General features: G+C 36.5%; 2 long non-coding RNA genes across 2 annotated transcripts; both read right to left on the reverse strand.

Moving 5' to 3' along the window:
- Nucleotides 1-19397: 19397 nt before the first annotated feature.
- On the reverse strand, nucleotides 19398-19758 carry LOC120136473. The gene is made up of 3 exons (XR_005517346.1): nucleotides 19685-19758; nucleotides 19555-19605; nucleotides 19398-19472 (listed from the first exon to the last, which is right to left on the reverse strand). It is a non-coding gene; the product is annotated as an uncharacterized LOC120136473 (long non-coding RNA).
- Nucleotides 19759-19901: 143 nt separating this feature from the next.
- Nucleotides 19902-20581, reverse strand: LOC120136474. The gene is made up of 3 exons (XR_005517347.1): nucleotides 20432-20581; nucleotides 20306-20314; nucleotides 19902-19978 (listed from the first exon to the last, which is right to left on the reverse strand). It is a non-coding gene; the product is annotated as an uncharacterized LOC120136474 (long non-coding RNA).
- Nucleotides 20582-20963: the final 382 nt, after the last annotated feature.

Consider the following 20963-nt stretch of genomic DNA (forward strand, 5'->3'; position numbering starts at 1 on the left):
AACACCGGAGCTCCCCAAGGTGACACACTTGGTCGAATAAATCCTTTTTCTAACAATTCTCGCAATTGATTCTTTAACTCTTGCAATTCCTTCGGAGCCATCCGATAAGGTGCCATTGCAATTGGAGCGGTTCCTGGCATACTTCAATTTGAAATTCTACCTCTCTATCCGGAGGTAATCCTGGCAGTTCAGCGGAAAAACATCAGGGAACTCTCGAACTATTGGAATCTCCTCTAACCTTTTCTCTTGAGCTCTTGAATCAATCACATTTGCAAGAAAACCATGACATCCTTGTAGCAATAATTTCTTGGCAGACATCACTGATATTACATTTGCTAAAGGATTACATATTTCACTGATCACATTAACTTCTATTCCTTCTGGACTCTTCAGGGTTACCTTTTTCAATCTACAGTCGACATTCCCATAATAATGAAACAACCAATCCATTCCCAGAATCACTTCAAACTCGTCAAAGGGTAATTCCATCAGATTAGCAGGGAATTCAATTCCCTGAACCTTTATGGGACACCCCTTACAGACTTTGTCCACCTGAGTACTATGCCGTAACGGATTAGTTACTATCATCACATTACTCGTAGCTTCTATAGGAATCCTCAACTCCTTTACTAACTTACTTGTAATATAAGAATAATTAGAACCCAGATCAATCAGCACCAATACTAATTTATCATACAACTGAAAAGTACCTGCTATAATATCAGGGTCATCACAGTCTTCACTTGTCTTTAGATTGTATACCCGAGCAGTGGATCGAACTTCAGGTTGAGCAGAGAATTCAGACGGGTTCCTTCCTCTGCCTCTTCCTCGTCCTCTTTGTGAGGAAGAACCAACTCTTCCAGATGGTGCAGGCTCACCAATAATCAATGGACAATCCCGGATAAAATGTCCGGCATCTCCGCATCGAAAACAAGTCCCAGCAGCCATCCGACAAGCCCCATAATGGTTTCTCCCACAGTGCTGACACTGTCTCCCTTGACTCGGAGTAGATCTCCCAGCACCAGATTCCATTGATTGCGTCTATCTAGGTCTTGCCTGACTTGCTCCCCTAGCAGACGATGCAACTGATTCTGATCTAGTTTGTGATCGAAATCCCGAGTCTCTTCCCCTTTTTATTGGTACTGAGCTAGAAGAAGTAGTCGTCCTCTTTGATGTCTGAACTCTTGAGTCCCCAAATCTTTCATTCTGAGCCCTTTCAAGAGCTTTTGCACGATTGATCACCTCCTGGAACGAGGACAAGTTTAATACTATCAACATTTCTTTAAGTCTAGGGCGCAAGCCCTCCACGAACCATTCGCAAGCATCTTTTTCAGTAGGCACAAGCTCAGCTGCAAACCTGCTCAGCTTATTAAACTCACATTCGTACTCATATACAGAGCGGCTCATCTGCTTCAAATTCATAAACTCCTACTTCATTTGTCGGATAAACTGATCTCCAATATACTTATTTTTAAATTCTTCTAAAAACAAAGACCAAGTCAACTGGTCGGTTGACATCCTCATAGTGACGTTCGTCCACCATATCCTCGCCTGACCCCTCAATAAAGACACAACTCCATCTAATTTCTCCACTTCAGAACAGTGGAGACCATCTAACATGATTTTCAAATCATTCAACCAAAGATCCGCTGACACTGGACCTTCCTCAGCTTCTCCCTTAAATTCGGGAGCTCCTAAACCTCTCAACTCTTTTGCTACATTAATTCTTTGAGTTAGTGGAGCAGAAGGTTGAAGACGCGTCAGAATAGCGTCTAACGTTCTGAAGAACGTATCTTGATCTTGCACAGGCACTCCTTGAGATGCCTGTTCTTCACCTTGCCTGGCCAGGGCAGGTGAATTACTGCTTTCAGCATGCCTATCTTCTCCCGCTTCACTTTGGGAGCTATTATGTCCGGACATCTAATAAGAATAAACACATTGTTCTATTAGCAAAACAACATACTCATATTATACCAGATCAGAAGTTCTCACTATTTGTTGGCATGTATTCCATTTAAAGACTATATAAACTCTGGTTCATGCCTAGAATCGGCTAAACCATAGCTCTGATACCATTAAATGTAACACTCCCAACCCGTACCCGACCCGGATATGAGTCAGAGATACTACATTGACTTTAAAACACAACTTTTAACAAATAATAGCAAAATATTTGAACTTATATTAAGAAAATACGATAATATACATATTGTAATATCATTCGAGAGTTGATTACGATTAGAGAAAGGATTAGCACCCCAAATCACTCTTTCAATACCATTCGATTACCCGTTTTTCTTGATTGGAAAAATTAGTAATTTTAAATAAAAATTTAAAATCAATCCAGATTTATTTACCTTTGACCAAATTCTTCGGGAATAAAAATGGGTCTGTTTAAAATCAGTAATAAAAAGAAATAAAAATAAAAATAGGATAAATCATACTGCAAAACAGAGAAGTGATTCAATTCATCAATTTAAATATAAACCAGAAAAGAAATAAATAAATGAGATAAAATAAAAAAATCAGGACTAAATTGTGTTTAATGAAAATTTAGTGGAAAAATTACAACAGGTGACGAGATTGAACTACACTTCAAACCTTTAGGGGTGCACGCGCAATTTAAGAAACATGTAATTGCACATTGGTTGTAACACCCCCAACCCGTACCCGACCCGGATATGAGTCAGAGATACTACATTGACTTTAAAACACAACTTTTAACAAATAATAGCAAAATATTTGAACTTATATTAAGAAAATACGATAATATACATATTGTAATATAAGTTTACCAAAATATTCAGAGCATACACAACTTAACCCTTTAATTACATGCCAACTGCCATTTACATAACAAAATGACCTACTGATTAAGTTGCTTCTGATCTGGTGGTTGCAGGAGTAATGTTGTCAAGCTGCTTCACCTGTCTCATCTATTTTCTCGGATCCTACGTGTGAAACACTCACACGCTAAGTCATCGACTTAGTGAGGCAATAATAATAACAAGGCAATGTAATGAAAATGTCATGATCATATGAAATAAGATGCAACATGTACTTAATCAATGTAGTCTACATCATCAATATCCATACCTGTAAGCGTATGACTTTAACATTCATGAATTTGTATTAATAAGTTTATTGGCCCATGATATCATACTGAGAACCTAAGGTATCTGAGTAATGTGAGGTTGTGCACTATGCTGTCACCACAGCTCGTATAAATGCACCGAAGTGCCGCGTAGAATTGCACCGTAGTGCCATATAATGATGTCCATAAGGACCACATATAATTCCTTAAAGATCATATACATATACTAGGGATCAAGTATGTGTCTTTCAAGACTTCACACATGTTCCAAAGAATATACATATGTCCCGAAGGACCGCGTAGACCCTCTACCCTTGGCATGCCAACTATACCTATAGTTCTCATCTACAAACATGGGCTTTTACATTTCACGTAGTCTATATCGCGTAGACATGTAAATTTTACCTTTTCACATAGCTCATAACTTTTCCCACATAGTCATGTCATATAATGCATTTTATATGAACTCATGTCATGTCTAATAATACAGAATATGCTCATGTACCAAGATATAAAATCTAGACTTATCACAAGTCTAGAATGGAGTATATTTCTATAATTATGCTATGCATATGAACTCACCTATATTTCTTTGCCTTTTCCTCGATCGATCCTACTTGTAGATTGTTCCGAACTCGTGTAGGCTCAGTATCTACATAATAATTCAATGATACTTATCAGTAACTAATTAATATATTCTAAACTATCATTCCTTAGACTCATAGAAAAGCCAATTTCATCCTTTAATGAGGTATGTATCGATGCACTACTGATGCATCGGTGCATAAAATGCATTCGATGTTATATTATTACTGGGATGCATCGATGCATGACTTATGCATCGATGCACTAATTGCATTCGATGTTTCTATTTTAAAAGAGTGCATCGATGCATTACCAATGCATCGATACACCTTCAAATAATTTCTGGGTTTTAAACTTTATGCATCGATGCACTATGAATATGCATCGATGCACTCTGCCCAGAATCCTCTTTTATGCCCAAAAATCCACTCTTTTTAGCTTAATCCTTCATATATCATCCTCTTTCTTATTTCCTAACTTGCATACTCTTACTTAAGCTAATTATTATCCATTAAATATTTCTAAAACTTAGAATCTAATTCTCATGTAGATTTAAGAATCTAACCCAAATTCCAACATGTTCTAATTTGAATTCTAACACCTCATACTTCTTAGTTAGCTTATTGACAAGTCAAAATCTTATTCAAACTTCAAAAAACTCATCCATATCAAATTTCATCTAAAAACTCATTTCCAAATCTATCTCTAAAACACTTATCTTGTTGTCTTAATGTCATATAAGCTTCCTTTAGCTTATAAATCCAACTTCAATTTCCAAGCTAAAAATCAAAGGAACTACCAAGGTTCAGATTCTTATCTTTACTTGCAAGCTTCACGGTTGGAGAAGGAAGAGAAGAAGAGAAAAGTCTGGAATGCTTATCTCAAATGCCCACGTGATTTATAATATCACCCTAAGGAATATTTAACTATTTCATTTACTCAATTACTCTTTTGCCCTCTTAATTCTCATTCTTTATAATTCAATCCTACACCAAATAACTCAAATAGATCATTACACTCTTCCATCATTTTACTTAAATCACCAAATGTTGAAACTTTGTAAATTAATCACTAACCCGGCATGGAGGATGTTACATTGGTCCTCTATATATAAATTGCACATTGGTCCTCTATATATAAATTGCCCAAAATAAATTTTTGTTTTCATTTCAGCCACTCTCTCAAAAACACTCCCCTCTCCTTTCTCTCAAACTCTTTCGGCAAAAACAAAACCTAACTACACTCCAGTGAAGCTTCGTCGCCCTCATCGTCGCTCCGGACACCACCTCTGGTGAACGTACCCCTAAAAAATACCCCTTTCGAAAGCCCTCAATAACCCCGAGCCTGAATATGCTCATCAGTCGCACATGCAATGTTCCCCGTGGCCTAGATCTAATGAAATGGGGCCCTAGTTTCACCTTCTCCGATGGCTGCGATTTGAATTTCGAGCGACCACTTGGTCTTCCTTCGCTCGTAAAGCTAAGTACCTCTATTTTTTTCTTTTTCTTTTTTGATTTGTGGGTTTCAAAATAGTGTTGATCCCCCGATTGTTCTCCACTTTTTTTTTTTCGCAGGTTGCTTATATATTGATTGGTTGGGTTTTTCATTTCCTCTATCGATGAACATTGATTCCCTTAATCTTTAGGGATAATTTTAATTATTTTGAAATATGTTGATTTGGTTTCCATGCATGAGTGTTTTCTTGCCATCTTCATTGTTTGCAATTGACTTGCCCTTTTTCTTTTTGGATTTACATGATTTGGGTTTGATTTGCATGAGATCTTCCCTTTTGTGCTGATTTGGTTGATTTTCTTGCCAACAAATTATCTAAATAAATCTAGAAATGGAATCTTGTATGGTGCATGGATTTTATTTCACCGGTGCGTGGTTGTCACATGTAGATCATTAGCCGATTATGACTTCTCGATTCCCTGGTGTGTTACTGGATTCATTTTCGGTCATTGGATCAAACAACCAAATCTAACAACTTGGATTGAAAATGCATTAGGCCTTAGGGCTTTGATTTAACCCTAAACTTGGTCATTTATTTAGACTATCCATTTCCCCCGATTGTGGGGTTATTTTTTTCGTGCGACGCTGTGCTTTGTTTTTTAGAAACCTTAGAAGACTTGCTAGACCAGGCTCGTCTATTGGGCCTTCCTTGGCTGTTGGGCTACTTTGTTTGGATCTCTTTAGACTCATTTGAACCTCAATCTACTGGGTCAGGCAGATTGGGTTGTTCTTTGGACTACCAGTTTTGGGCTTTTTGGGAGTGCTAATCCTTCCCCATACGTAACCGACTCCCGAACTCATTTTTCTGGTAAGCAGACCTGAGTTGTGTTATTTTAATATTATTCTTAGGAATTTTTATTAAAATAATTTGACATTTTGGTGACCAATCTCACCAAATAAAAAGATTGGTGGCGACTCTACAACTTGGTGTTTCATTTGATTCATGGAGGATAAACACATACTTTTTCGAGACTAGTTAGACTATTTGGGGTGTACTATTTGTACTCTCCGTCGCCGGGCAGAGAAACGTCTCGACGGCTTGGCGACTACGCTGGGGAATTTTTTTTTTAAAAAATGAGAGTCCAACCACCAATTTATTAATTATTTGTCTTTGCAGTAAATAATAAATTTGTTTTGATTTTGTTTTAATTATTTTTATTATTTTACTAACATTTATTTTTTTATGTATGTACAGATTTAATTTTGGGTTATTAAAATAGAATAATATATTGCATATTATTTTTTTCTTTTCCTCACCCATTGTGCACTGCATTCATAACATGAGCTAAAATCCCACTCTTATCTTATTTAAGAGAATGAGAAACTACTCCCTCGTGTGGTTTTCACATCCGTATGGGATAGGAGACCATTCTTTAAGCTCACACCTTATGTTACTCATGTAGTTTTCACCTCCGTATTGACATAAGGAAGTGTGTTCCTTCTAATTGAACTCAATCCAAAAGTCTGTAATTGACCAGGATTGAGGGCTTGGCAATCCAAGGGGATACCAACAAAGGACAATTCGTTGAGCCCTCTTACTCTAGAGCCAAAACCCAACATATAATAAACCTAGAACTGGAGTCTAGGTGAAGCCTAACCCGATTAAGTCTTGTAAAGATTAAATACACAAGGGAAAAGCATGTTGAGTCTTTTTATTTTTATTTAATATTATCTTATTTTCTGAATAAATACATGTGAACTAGAAATCATGTTGCTAGGTTATTTTTCCAAACAAATCGTGGAACTAGAAAGCATGAGGTTGGGATATGATTTTTCTTACTAACCAGTTTTTGTATGTATTCTGGAAATGTATATATTCTGGAAATGTATATATTAATTGTTCTATTTGCATTTGCATAATCATGACATACCCAAGGGTGTTGATTCAAGAGTGATTATCAAAATCAAAGGTTTTCATTATGGACAAGGGTTTCATGATCAGTAAACTGTGAAGCAGCCAAAGAAGGATATCTCGAGCAAGCTTTTAAATAATGGAGGGATATGCATAAAATTATGTTAGATTGGTACCAAAAGATTTTTATGGTAAGAGCATCAATAGAACATTCACAAGGGTGAATTTTTATGAAGCTCAAGCCCGTTTTTGGAAAGACGAAAACAAGAAATTAAGCACGGAGGACGAAGCCATGCTTGATGATTTTTGAAAACTCAGTCAAACCTTTAAAGATGTTGAACTAGGAAATACCCCTGAAGAATGGATGACATAAATCATTAAACTGAAGACTGATGCTGGCTACTAGAAAAAGATACTGGAGGATCAAGCATAGAAATTCTCCTATGACTTTCAAATTGCTGAAGAAATATACAATGTAGCCATCACAAATTTGGAAAAATGTCAAGCTGAAAACCAGTTATTGAAGAAGGATATAGCCAACATGGAAACTTCATATCTGATCCATCAATGTGAGATTAATACTGAATTAAAATCCACTAGAGTTCAGAACCACACATTGTTGGAAATGGTGGATGATTATAGAGATCTAGTACAAGAACTTCTTGAACATAAAGGTTCTCTGATAAAGGAAAATGAGCAACATTGTCTGCAACTTCAGGAAATAGCAAGTAAGAGTCAAGAGAAAGATAATGACTTGAAGAAAGCTGCTGCCCAAGCAAGCAAGATAGCCTACAAGCTGGTAAACCTAGCTGGTTTTACAAGGGAATTAAAGAAGGACGATGATCTGATTTTGGAGCATAAATGGAAATTAAATTGGCTTTTTAAGGAGATAGAGAAATTAGGGGGAAAAGCTATCCCTTATATGTAATGATCTTTTGATGTAAAAAAGAAAAAAAACTCTTTTTATGTTCAATGGAAGCTGTTTTAAGATGATCACTCTTGAATTATACCTTTTCATACAAGCATTTACATATACATTTGTATTCACTTTAATGTTCTACATAGCATGATAACATTTATCAATCATGAAAGCATGGGAGTAATCAGTAAAAGATTTTGAAATCAGGAATTCTGAAAGTACATTTAAGAATCAGGGGCATGTCTTAAAAAAGGGATTGAAAGAAATCAATGGAATATTAGCTCGAGTTGGAAAGACTGAAAAAAATCCAGGAACAACTTGTGAAAATCCAACAAGAAATGTTTGAAGAAACAAGAAAGTTCCAAGCTGAGTCCAGGGAACATATGTATAAAATGATGAGTATGATGGTTATTGTGCTGTATGGGGAAAAATGTTAGAAGATTCTATGGAACATGAAAAGATGAAAGCCTTGGGAAAAAAGTCTAGATTGCAATGATACCGTTACTAATATGATGACAAACGACCAAGAACCTGTTGTTGAATAGAAATCCACTCAGCCTTGGATTGGAAAATGTGACAAAAAACATGGACATTGAAGTTTGTTCAAAAAGAGGAAATAGGAACAAGTCCCATTGAAATGGATAAAAAGGGCAAGAAAGAAAAAATGATGGCACATCTCTTTCCATTCCAATCTTTTATTCAGAGTTATTACCCTTTCTCTTGAAAGTGTCTTATGACACCCATTCCCCTAGTATGTGACAAAAAACATGGACATTGAAGTTTGTTCAAAAAGAGAAATATGGAACAAGTCCCATTGAAAATGGATAAAAAGGGCAAGAAAGAAAAAATGATGGCACATCTCTTTCCAATTCCAATCTTTTATTCAGAGTTATTACCCTTTCTCTTTGAAAGTGTTCTTATGACACCCATTCCTCCTAGTACTTATTTGCATCAAAATTGGAAAAATATCAAGAATCCATGCAATTATCATTCTGGAGATTTTGGACGTTCTACAGAAAGTTGCATAATGCTGAAATTAAAAGTCCAAGACTTTTGGTACCTTCTTACCTAAGATGGTATAATAAAAAGGTCTTTTGTGAGTATCATGCTGGAATCTAAGGACACTCCATCGAAAATTGTGGCAACTTCAAACGACGAGTTCAAGATATTCTAACTCATGGAATTATAAAAGTGGATGCCAACAGTCAATCCATTTTAATCAAACATTTGGGAATCAACCCCACAAATGAAGTTGATAGTGTGAAAAAAAATGGAGGACAAGGCAAAGCCAAGGAGAATGAAGTATGTATGACATATTTAACTCTTGATACTTCTTTGATGGATGAAACAAAAAGAAGAAATGAAAAAGCGAAAGGAAAGGTAATTCGAGACTGACCTACAAGTTTAAGAAGTTATTCCAATCACAACTGCAAGAAACATCCAGAACTAGGATACAACAATCGCCACTAAAGAAATTGAGACTAAATGTTAGTCAGAAAAGATGATGATAGGATTTGATCAAAAAATAGCTCAAGGAAGAGGTGAGATTTGTGAATCTAAAAGCTTATCCAAATAAGCTACTCAAGAAATGATCAAGAAATGGGGGAAAATATAGACAAAGATCATGTTCTGATTATACATCCAACATCCAAGGAAAAATGAGGCAGTGGAAGTTATTATCTACCACTATTGTACTTTCATTTTGTAGCATCTTGTTTGTTAATATGTTTTGTTCCTTTTTTTTGCATCTTGTAATAAAAATTTGTTGCTTTTAAGGTTATGAGCATTGAATCAATTTTGGAATCTTGAAATTCTTTGAATATCATTAGATTAAAAGCTCTTTACAATTAAGAGTTATACATTTTTTTACAAAGTATCAAGATTGAGAACCAAGAAAAAAAAGACCCTGACCTTACCTCAAAATAAATGCATCCCAAATACTACCATTTCCACAAAAATGAGAGAGTTTTCTCCAATATAAGGAATTAGACAAAAGGCTTGGTATAGATATTTAGAAGCATACAATGTGGGCATCTTTGTAACATTGTGAAGCTTATTAAATTACTTTTTTATTGATGAGGTTCGACGATGAAACTTTGACAAATCTAGTCTAAGTCAGTTGCTAGGGAATTGAAATTTGGTAATGGGATTTCCTGAATTCCACCAAACACATAGACTATAACATGTTCTCTGTAAAAAGTAAGAGTCATATATACAATAAAGTTGTCCCTCTAAAGCAATTGGTTAATAGCCCTGGCTTTATGGATAAGTTTCAATTAGCCCAATAAAAGTTAATTTCAATAAAGCTGAATTCAGCTAGCCAAAATGGCAAAAGAAGAAGTTGTAAAAAAGTGAAAAAATATCTGTTATAGTCTACTTCACACATATGCACACAGAAATCTCATTATTAGATCGATGTTTTCATATTGATTTGAATAAGAATCAAAGATTTCAGAGAATTGAAATGGAGGTATTTTAGAAGGTCTAGTAACTGTTATGCTAGACTGTTTCATTTTGTACGCATCCGGTTAAAGATACCAAGTCAAAGAAAGTGAGGCATGTGACAATGATCACAAAACAATGAGAGATGAGTGACATCTTCACTAAGATGTAACTATAGAAAATAGGGAAGCCAACATGAAATTAACCTCTCAATCTTGATACTTGTCAAAGAACTATAACTCTCAAATGATAAAAGTTGTTGATTCTTTTGACATTCTTTGAATTCATGCTTATGATTTGATTTTATTGTAAACCTGTAAGGTGCAATATTTTTCAAAATTCTTTCATTCTTTGATAAGAAAGAAGGAAGAACATTTTCAAACAGGATGGTCTCAAATGAGAAAGAATCTTGAGTCAATTTGATTCTACCCTCATTGAAAAAGAATGAGCAAGGCCAATATAATGAAACATTTCATATTCTTGAAAGTAAGTGGCATGAGAAATAAAAAATTTGAAGAACCAAACTTATACCATTCTCTTTGGGGCAAACAATAAAAAAGAAGATGATTACCTTATTTAGAAGAGACACATATCTCAAACATTTCTGTCAGAAAGATTGATCATCTCTTAAGTTTGTGACAACATGAAAAGAATCCCTCAAGTTACTTAAACAACATTGTTGTTTAGTAACACTAGAATGAGAGCGTTCAAGATTACGGGATTTGGCACCAAGGAAGCCACATGTGTACCTACAAGGGGGCATTATCAAAATTAGACCTCATGAGAAGCATGAATGGACATTAAGAGTGAACCTTACAACTTAGAATGGTGGGACGTCTTGAAGGCTCACATCAGTATAAAATAATGTTGGGGCATTTTAAGGCTGGGGCACAGTGAAAGGCCATTTCAGACAAAAATGATCCAACCGGGTATTTTGAACAATCACATCAGTAGCATTTGTATTAGAAAAATGCTAGGGTATGCTGGACCCTTATCATTCTAGGAAAAATATTTCCAATGAGACAAAAAGGTATGAAGAATGAAAATGGTGAAATAATGACAGTAGACATCACTGTTCTGTTCACTATGTGATTACATTATCCCCACAGAAGCCACATGAAAAAGATGAATGTATTGTCAAATGTTCCCTGATATCATCTTACTTGCATTCTTACTGAAGTATCATTGTGACATCATACAAAAGCTTCAAACATCATGCAAAGAATTCCCTGGTGGAGAGATTTAGGCAGAAACCACAGGAAATGATGAATGTGTTGTCAAATGTTTTACAAACTAGTGATTATGGTACTGAACCAATGTTGTGATCATGTGGTATTCTATCTATTGACACAAGATAAAATTTGTCCTCAATTCTAAGAATCAGAAATGAGAAATGATGAAGGCTTCTCTCCACGAAAGAACGTTGGAACTTTAACAACAAGAAACTAGTGGAACCAACTAAGATTGAACGATGGGTTGTTTTTAAACATCTCGACATGATATGGTTTGAATAGCCTTGTTCGAGATTTGATTAGATGTGAAGACATGAAAGGAATTAGGATAAATCCTTCTTCTGAATTGTTTCAAGAGTCAAATCAGAATAGGCGTGGCTGATATCCTGATTAATCTGTTAGGTTTAGTGTATTCATATCTACATGCTTCAAAGATGATAGATTATCTTTTCAAAGATGAAAGATTCTTTTTTCAAAGATGGAAGCTTTATCGGATTTCTACACAAGTTCAGGTAAAGACTGCTGGTATTATCTAGAACAAAGTGGGGCAATAAGGTCATAATTCTAAGTATGGCAAGAGTCCCATAAATGAAACAGTTCTTCTGAAGTCAAAAGAAGACACAAAGATACAAGTTGACCAGATGGTTCCTCAGAAAGGCAAGTTTGATAGCATAAGTTACTATATTGTTTGAAGACAACCTTGAAAAAGAAGAAGATCAAACTTTGGATTTAGATGAAGATTGTTGCATTCATACATTCATAAAAATATCATTTGCATAAAAGATCATGCATTTCATGGATATATTTGATTAAATTTGCATAAATACATTTCACACATAAAGATGAAGGGACAAATACCTTACGAGTATAAGGTATAATCCAAATCACAGGAGTCATGTTAGAAGAGGCGAACATCTAAAGAATAGATTAACACAATCCATAGAAGAAGTAATATTTTGGGCATGCCCAACCAACAAGTTTTTTTGAAAAAAAATGAGAAAGCAATTCTCAACGTTTCTCATTTAATCTTTTCCAAAAATGAATTTTTGGAAAGTAAGAAGCCTCTTACCCAGTAAATTATTTCTCACGAATTTGTAAAGCCTTCGGGTCATTTGTAAATCTTTTGGGTCATCTGCTAGACTTTCGCGCATGATGTTTAAAACCTCTGGATCATCTGTAAAACCTCAGGGTAGGATGTTTTCGCAGGAAAATGAGAAAGCAATTGTCAAAACTTCTCATTTAATGTTCTACAAAATTAAAGCCTCTGGGTCATTTGTAAATCCTCCGGGTAATTTCTAAAACCTTCGGGTAATTTGTAAATCCTTTGGGTCATCTATCAGTCTTTCAAGCAAGATGATAAGTCCTTATGGTTATTTGTAAGATCTCCACGAAAGAGTAGTAGAATCAAATCAATCTAATATTCATGGAAGAGTAGTGAAATTAGATTTTTGGTCAAGTCAATCATTTTCAGTCTTCACAAGAGAGTAGTGAAGCAGAAACAAAAGCAAGATCAGATAAAAATTCGTTCTCCACGGAAGACTAGTGGAACGGATTTTTCAACAAAGTATGAAGCCTTCATGAAAGAGTAATGAAGTCATGCAAATTCAGCCTTCACGGAAGAGTAGTGAAGCAAATCATTAGCAAAGTCAACCCTCAGCCTTCACAGAAGAGTAGTGAAGCAAGAGCAAGATCAGATCAAAATTCGATCTCCACGAAAAAGTAGTGGAACGAATTTCCCAACAAAACAAGAATTTCACTCGACGAAAACTTGTCTTTTTATCTTTGCTTTATTCTGGTTTACACAAAAATAAGTAAAGAGGGGCAGCTATCGACACTAGTTTTCGTCCGAGTGTTATGTTATTATTATTATATATTAATATAAATTATTATATATTATTATTTACAAAGCTCGAAGGCCCGATTACAAAGTAAGGCACACATGCTCGATTACAAAGCAAATCACAGGCCCGATTACAACCAAACCCGAGCCTGATTCAGATTCAGGCCTAGACCCATCCAGGTCCAGATCCAGCAGGCCCACAAGCGAACCCAACTCAACTAGGGTTTCACGCATCTTCTTCAGCCGCCAGCATATCCCATACGTTCGATCTCAACGTAGATCAAGGGTCCAGATCGAACCAACATCAACCGTAGAAACCCTAGGGTTATCATTCTGCCGCCTCCAGCTGCTCTAACCGAAGGTTGGTACGACACCCCCGCCTCCAACATAAGACTCCAGAAGATGCACACCAGCCGTACAATGCATCACTCTAGGTGAGTCACCACCAACCAAGATACAAAAACAAGAGAGGAAGAAAGAGCAAGCGCTATGAACGACAAGAAATAGAGAGACAATAACAACATCAAAAAGGAACAGAGGAGATAACAAGTGCAAAACACGGCCAAAACAACAAACAAATAGATGAAGTTGAGAGATCTTACCTCGCCGGAAGCCAAAACGCCGAAGGTTCAAGTGGAAACCGAGGTAAAGCTCTCGGTTTTATTTAGATCTAGGGTTATCAGAAGGCTTTTAGGTGAAAAGCAGGTTGCATTTGGGACGAGGGTGTTCGGATCTTTATTTTGGGTAAGTTTGTTGTTTTTTGGCCACCGTGAGTGGTGGCCGGCGTCGGTGGAATACGGCAGTGCATGGCTGCCGGCCGATGGTAACTATCCCTCAGGTGAGGGATTTTTAGAGAGAACCTTGGAGCATCTCTCTGGAGAGAGAGAGGAAAAGAGAGAAATGAGAGAGTTTTCTCTTAAAGGGCCGGTTAGGGTATATTTATACCTTCCCCAAAACTACATCGTTTTGGGAAGGGGCTTCAGGGTAATTAGGGAATGGTTAAATTCCATGCGCGATCCCTCCATCTTTATAAATCTCCCATTTTGATCCTAAAATCAGGTTTTTCACCTTTTAATTTTGTCTTCAAGTATTAATTATTTTTATTTTAGTCATTAAATATATATATATTTAGGTTAAAACACATGTTTAGTCCTTAAATATTAAAAATGTATATTTTAGTCTCGATTAATAATTTAGGGTAAATTATATTATTGAGACATAATTTTAATATTGTTTCGAATTAGATTAATTAATATTACTATTTTATATTTTAGTCATTAATTATAATTATAAGATTAATTATAATGTTAATATAATTATATATATATTAGAATAATTTTATAGTTTTAATATAATATTATATAAGATTTTTAATACTTCTATTAAATATTATTTAGCAATTATTTATAGTAAATTATTTGTAAATTATTTGAACAAATTTAAATTTTATTGCAAAGACAAATTAATTAATAAATCCCGGGTGGCGTTTTGGAGTGCTAATCCTTCCCCATACATAACCGACTCCTGAACTCATTTTTCTAGTAAGCAGACCCGAGTTGTATTATTTTAATATTATTCTTAGAAATTTTTATTAAAATAATATGACATTTTGGTGACCAATCTCACCAAATAAAAAGATTGGTGACGACTCTACAATTTGATGTTTAATCTAATTCATGGATAATAAACACTTACTTTTTCGAGATTAATTACATCGTTTGGGATACATTATTTACACTCTCCGTCACCTGTCAGAGAAACGTCTCGACAAGGGCTAATCGAGTTTCATTGTCTCAATCCTCGACTAGGAGTAAACATAGGGTTGGAATCTTGGATAATCTCTCGAATAGTTGAGTCAGTGTGGTGGAGGTAAATAGTTGAAGTCGATTTTTTTACATTTATGGGGAAGTGCTGTTTAGCAATGTAGTTAATATAATTGATATGACAGTTTTGAGTCCCTAAATTACAAATAAGGGAATTTATGTGCGGTCCTTATTTCAGGCTCTTACTTCATATATGCAAACTCCTCCGGAAGGTTCATCTGTCAACAGAGCAATTGGAAAGTTGTTGGGGCCAGCCTTGGGCGACCAACAGCAAGGAAGTTTCTCTATCTACTTATGGAAAACTGCTTTCCAAGATGCTTTTCAACGACTCTGTTCTGTTAGAGCAGGTGGTCATGAGCAGGGTTTTAAAAAACGGTTCGTGACTGCGATTTTGGCTGCGATATAACGGTTTCGCCGCCGTACGAGTTACCCGCGACTCCGTGACTGCTGCAATAGCGCCCACGACGACCGCAATCACAATAATGTATCTGATCCTATTGTAGAATCAAAGGTTCTGCCTATTCCATCGGGAGATCTTAGCTTTGGATCTGGTGCACAGGTAAAATATGCTGTATGTATTTTATCAGTGGACTTTTGTTTCTTCTTGGTATCTGTTTTATATCTAGTTGGGTCTAGTCCTTGCACCCAACGTATGTCTCAACAAGCAATTGTTGCTGTGAATCTCAATAATTCCTATGCTTATTATATTTACTCCATTCCGTGGTTTTTACGTTTTGTTGGAACACTGCCTCAAAGAAATTTTTATCAGTCATATTATAAATAGTGTGGTTCTTGTCTAGAAAGCACAGGGACGGCAAAGGAGCCCAGTTTCAAGTACCCTACGTTTCCGGCACGGGACGGCTGGGTACGTACCAGGGACATGCCACGGTGGCATATTACGGCTGACCGAATTCGGAGACGGTTAAAGCTTATCTTGGGACGTTTCGGGGATGTCCCCAAGGATAATTTTGGATGAGAAAATTGCAGTGAATAGGTTGACCAAAGCTTGTAGCAACGAAAGGAAAGAAAAGGATTTCTTGACGTATTTCAGTTCTCTTCCCGTGGCTCCGTTGCTTCTCGTCTACATGGTAATATTAACAGTCTCTTCGGTTTCGTCTATCAGTTATCTTTTCTGGGTTTCATTCGAGCTTTTGTTCATGAAAAAAAGATATAAAAGGAAGAAGCGGCTGCAGGGAAGAAAGAAGGTTTAGAATAGGATTTAAAGAATGTTTGGTATAATTACTATTTGATCCCTGATATTTCTAGTTCTTTCGAATCTGGTAACAATTTTTGGAGTATTTTCAAATTGGACACTAAAATTAATTTAGGGATTTGAAAAAAAATCTCAAATATTAGGATTTTAATTAGGGTGTTACACCAAATTTCTATGAAGTATCGACTTTATTTATGATTTTTTAAATCTATTTATAATTTTAAAATTTTTTATATGACGTACCCTTACAGTCCCCGTACCCTGTAATTTTAGAAATTTCCTTTTCCCGTCCCCCTCCCCATCCCCCGTATCTGTATCTGGTTTAATTTTTGAACTGAACATCATATGGAAAATGCATTAAAAATGGAATGATCTAAGCAGCTGAGAAAATATATTAGAAGGAGTGATATGTTGCGAATGAAAAGATCTCAAATACTGCAAATGGCGTGAATTCTGATGTTCTTTATAGGAAGTCCTCGATTTATGCTATCTATGATACCACTGTTTACCTTTTTGGTTGTGTCATGATATACATTGGAATGGTTTCTATTTGCTTCCTGATTGCAATCAGAGATGAATTGGTAATTGGGGGTTTCATCACCTATCCCAATTGGTGAAACCCATTTGTAATACCTTTTTACATGGAAATATTATACGCTAGTACAGAATGAGGGACACATATTTTGCAGGTTGGTAATTGATCTAGATGGCCTACTGATTTGTTCGGCATGGATCGTGCTGATGATATGAATGAAGATCAACATAGCACACAAGATGATTTCAGAAAAAATGGAGACGGGGATGCTAAATCCTTTCCTTATATTAATTCCCTGAGTGATCTTCTAATGCTTCCAAAGGACATGCTTTTGGACCGTTCAGTTAGGAGGTAGATTTCTAATTGAAGTCTGCATTTTTCTGTTCTCTTTGATGTTGGGCCTCTCTAACTCTTTTTGACTAAATTATTTTCATGGCTTTAGGTGTGTCCATCAATAGGTCTTCCAATGGTTAAGCGCTTCTCTGCAACTTCACTCTGGATGAGTTTGTCCCGGTCCTGTTCCAGGTGCTGTATCGGAAGCCTTGAATGCTGAGGTATGACTAGTTCAGGGTTCCCTTGTTCTACTAATCTGTTTGTCATACTTTTTAATAACTCAGAAGATAATTCCCAATCTTGGCCTTGCATCTATTTGTGTTTCGTATTTTGTTGAACTCAGTATTGCCTTTAACCATTAAAAAAAGAGAATAGTTGTCTTTTTTCTGATTTACGGTTCTTTCATCCTTTTAGACTGTTGTTGAGAGGAGATTATCAGGAAAGCCGGCTAGAACTTTCCCTTATACAGCTGCCCCCGTTGTCTATACTCCATCCTCAGCAGATTTACAAAGGCAGTAGGGCAGTCGCCTTTGTCTAGGAATGCACTGGTGCCCAGAGGAAAGGATATACCAGTGACGAGGAATTGGAGGAATTGAATTCTCCACTTGGATAATTGATAAATTTCCATTGTCACCAACAATTGTTGCCAATGGAGCAGTGAATGGAAACCATGGGCATGCGGGCTATGGTGGTGCAAATACAAGATACGAGCTCCTTCGTGAGGTATGGTCTGCTTGAGTGCTTATGTTAGTTCATTGTGTATTTCTGTAAGCGTTTCAAGCTTTGATTATCTGCCATGCATGCACTGCAACTGCTTAAGACTAAGGATATTATTTCAAGTTCACTATTAGATTTGCAACATAACTTCATAATCAAATCAAAGTCCATTGTTATGTTTTTTTGTTTGGTCGACCATAAAGACTAGCCGCACTTAGAAGCACGAGTCCAAGTTCATTCAGTGCTTGCAAACAACTGGAAAGGTCTGGTTCAGACTTGGAAAAAATTCATTCCGTTTCCTCTGTTTGCTGGAACTGTGTTTACCGCCATAGTGGCTCCGTTGCCCGATTCCCCATTAGATGAACCTTCTGAACAGTCGAAACCGCTGACCGAATAGACCGGTATAGTGTTTGTTTCAAAATTAATAGGGTTTTGAGGTAGGTTCTGGGTCGTAACATCTTTAATCTGCTCCAGATATTTGAGAGAATCTTGTTCTTTTAGAGCTAACAGGCTCGGAAAGTTATCTGCAAATTCTCTGTATGTCTCCACACAATTTCCGAAGCCAGTGCCGGCGATATTTTGTGGAAGCACAACAGGGTTCTGGTAACCATGAAGAACAGGAAAGGTGGAGTCTTGTTGATAACCCTGTATAAAGGGAAAACTTGAATTTTGCTGCATTTCACCATCATCCCCTGAAACTGTGAAGCTCCCTTCGGAATTCAAATTAAAAGGAAACTCCACATTGTACTTGAAGCTTGCATTTCCATCATTGCTAATTTTGCTTCCAAAACTGTTGAACCCTTGCACTAGAGGAGTATTAATCCGAGACTCATTAGGGTTCGGAAATCCATAAAGAAGACATGAGCTAATCTTTCGGTTCATGTCGAGGTCAGAATGGTACAAATTCTGCACATTAGTGTTAGGATCTTCCGCTGACATCGATAGTAGAGCTGGATCAAGGGTGCCTGAATCATCTTGCCCGTAGTAAACTGAGGAGCTTGTGTTGCCGACATTTCTTTTCTTTCGAATAACATCATCCACCGAAGACTTGAGCAATAGCTTAGACGCTCCCTTGCCGATCGGTAGCTTTGAACTTTGAAGAATGACCTTCAGATCATACTCATTTATATCAAAATTTGTAATAGCATTTACACCTTTCAGCCTGATAGCAGCTACATCGTAAGCCTTAGCTGCTTGCTCTTCGGTATCTGATAAAGTGTAACTTGAGCGTTAAGTAATCTTCAATTTCAGTAATCATAATCGTTTTCATCAAGAAATAAGTTGGGGTCAGTAGTTACCGAATGTTCCTAGGTAAATTCCTCTGATCTCTTTCCCTTTTCCAATCCTTGCTTGCCATTTCTTGAAGTCCGAGTTCCTGCAAAGTAATCTCTCGTGATTGGAAATGCAGAAAAAAGTACAGAACTAGCAGGGAAAAGGAGAATATATGTATATATCACCTGGAGACTCCACGATAAATGGATGCACCCTTTGAAAAGCCCTTGCTTTTTCTGAAATTAATGAAGATTCCAGTGTAATGAATCAGCTCATTTGTTTTAATGGAAATGGAAAGTAGGTTGAGGGTTTTACCTTCTTATGTTGCGAAAATATTCATGTTTGGTATACAACTTCATCTCTACCAAATCCGACTCATAGTTGCTAATCTAGTGATACAACAACTTAGCTAACCAACATTGCTTTATGCATGCATGTATGCATGGATGCATGTATGCATGCATGGATGCATGTATGCATGGATGCATGTATGCATGTCTGTGGTGAAAGAGAAAACATACCGGGAATTCAGCGGAGCAAATTCTCCCCATAGTTTCAGAGCAGCTAAATCATAAGCCCTTGCTGCTGATACTTCATCATCATATCCACCTGTGGAATCAATTCACGTTTTCCAAAATTATTTCCTGTTGGGGTCCAAAGCTTTTATACTTTTATTTAAACAAAAATTTGTAAATTTCCTTATGTCTCTTCGACACGCTAAAGTAAACTTAATATTTTTTTTTCTAAAATAATGAGTATGTACTTGCTCCCCTAGGGCCTAGGGGTTTAATGCATCCGCCCCATGCATTACCCTTGTTTGTGGAAAGGTAAAGTTTTGTACGTATGAAGAGAGTTGTTTGAAGTCATATATCTACCCATAATATGCAAGTAAATTGTACACATAATTTAGAAGTGGAATCGGGTGAGTTCACTGACCTATATAAACTGCAAAGTGCAGGAAGAAGAAGAAGAAGAACATCGTTAGCAATGAATGAGATAATGACGATAACCAGGATATATATATATATTAGAAAGCAGAAAGGAAGAAGATAATGTGAAGACCAGTCTTTGGTTTTTGTGTTGGATCAGTGTTATCCCACAAAAATGCCTCGTATCGACCAGTGTATCTGCATCGAATTCCATGGCATCTTTCAGTTTCAATTGTAAAATACTAGGGATATCAACTTAAAATGAAGATGGATAGGCCATCACAACCTGTAACTCCTCGGTAGCTCGAGCTTCTCGCTCCGAAATCCGCAGCGACTCCTGCCGTGGCTGCTGACGGCTCCTTTACATTCGTTGCTCCGGTTATCACTGTCAAATGAATTTGTCGAATGAGTTCAACTGCAAATACTCAGATCCATGGAATAAATAGTGTGTTGTGATAGACTGTTTAACTTGGTTTGTTTTTGCTTCCTGGATGTTGTTGTTTCCATTGGGAAGGATGCGTTACCACCACATCCATTCAGTAAGAGTGTAGTACAATCTTCAAACTGAGAATCAATGTTTGGTGAGCTCATGTTAATAGAACCTACGAAATAAACACAAATGAGAAGAAATGTACATATATAATGGTAAGTGGTGCCAAATCATG

Source organism: Hibiscus syriacus, unplaced genomic scaffold (genome assembly GCF_006381635.1).
Source record: "Hibiscus syriacus cultivar Baekdansim isolate YM2019G1 unplaced genomic scaffold, ASM638163v2 tig00110630_pilon, whole genome shotgun sequence".
Classification (NCBI taxonomy): domain Eukaryota; kingdom Viridiplantae; phylum Streptophyta; class Magnoliopsida; order Malvales; family Malvaceae; genus Hibiscus; species Hibiscus syriacus.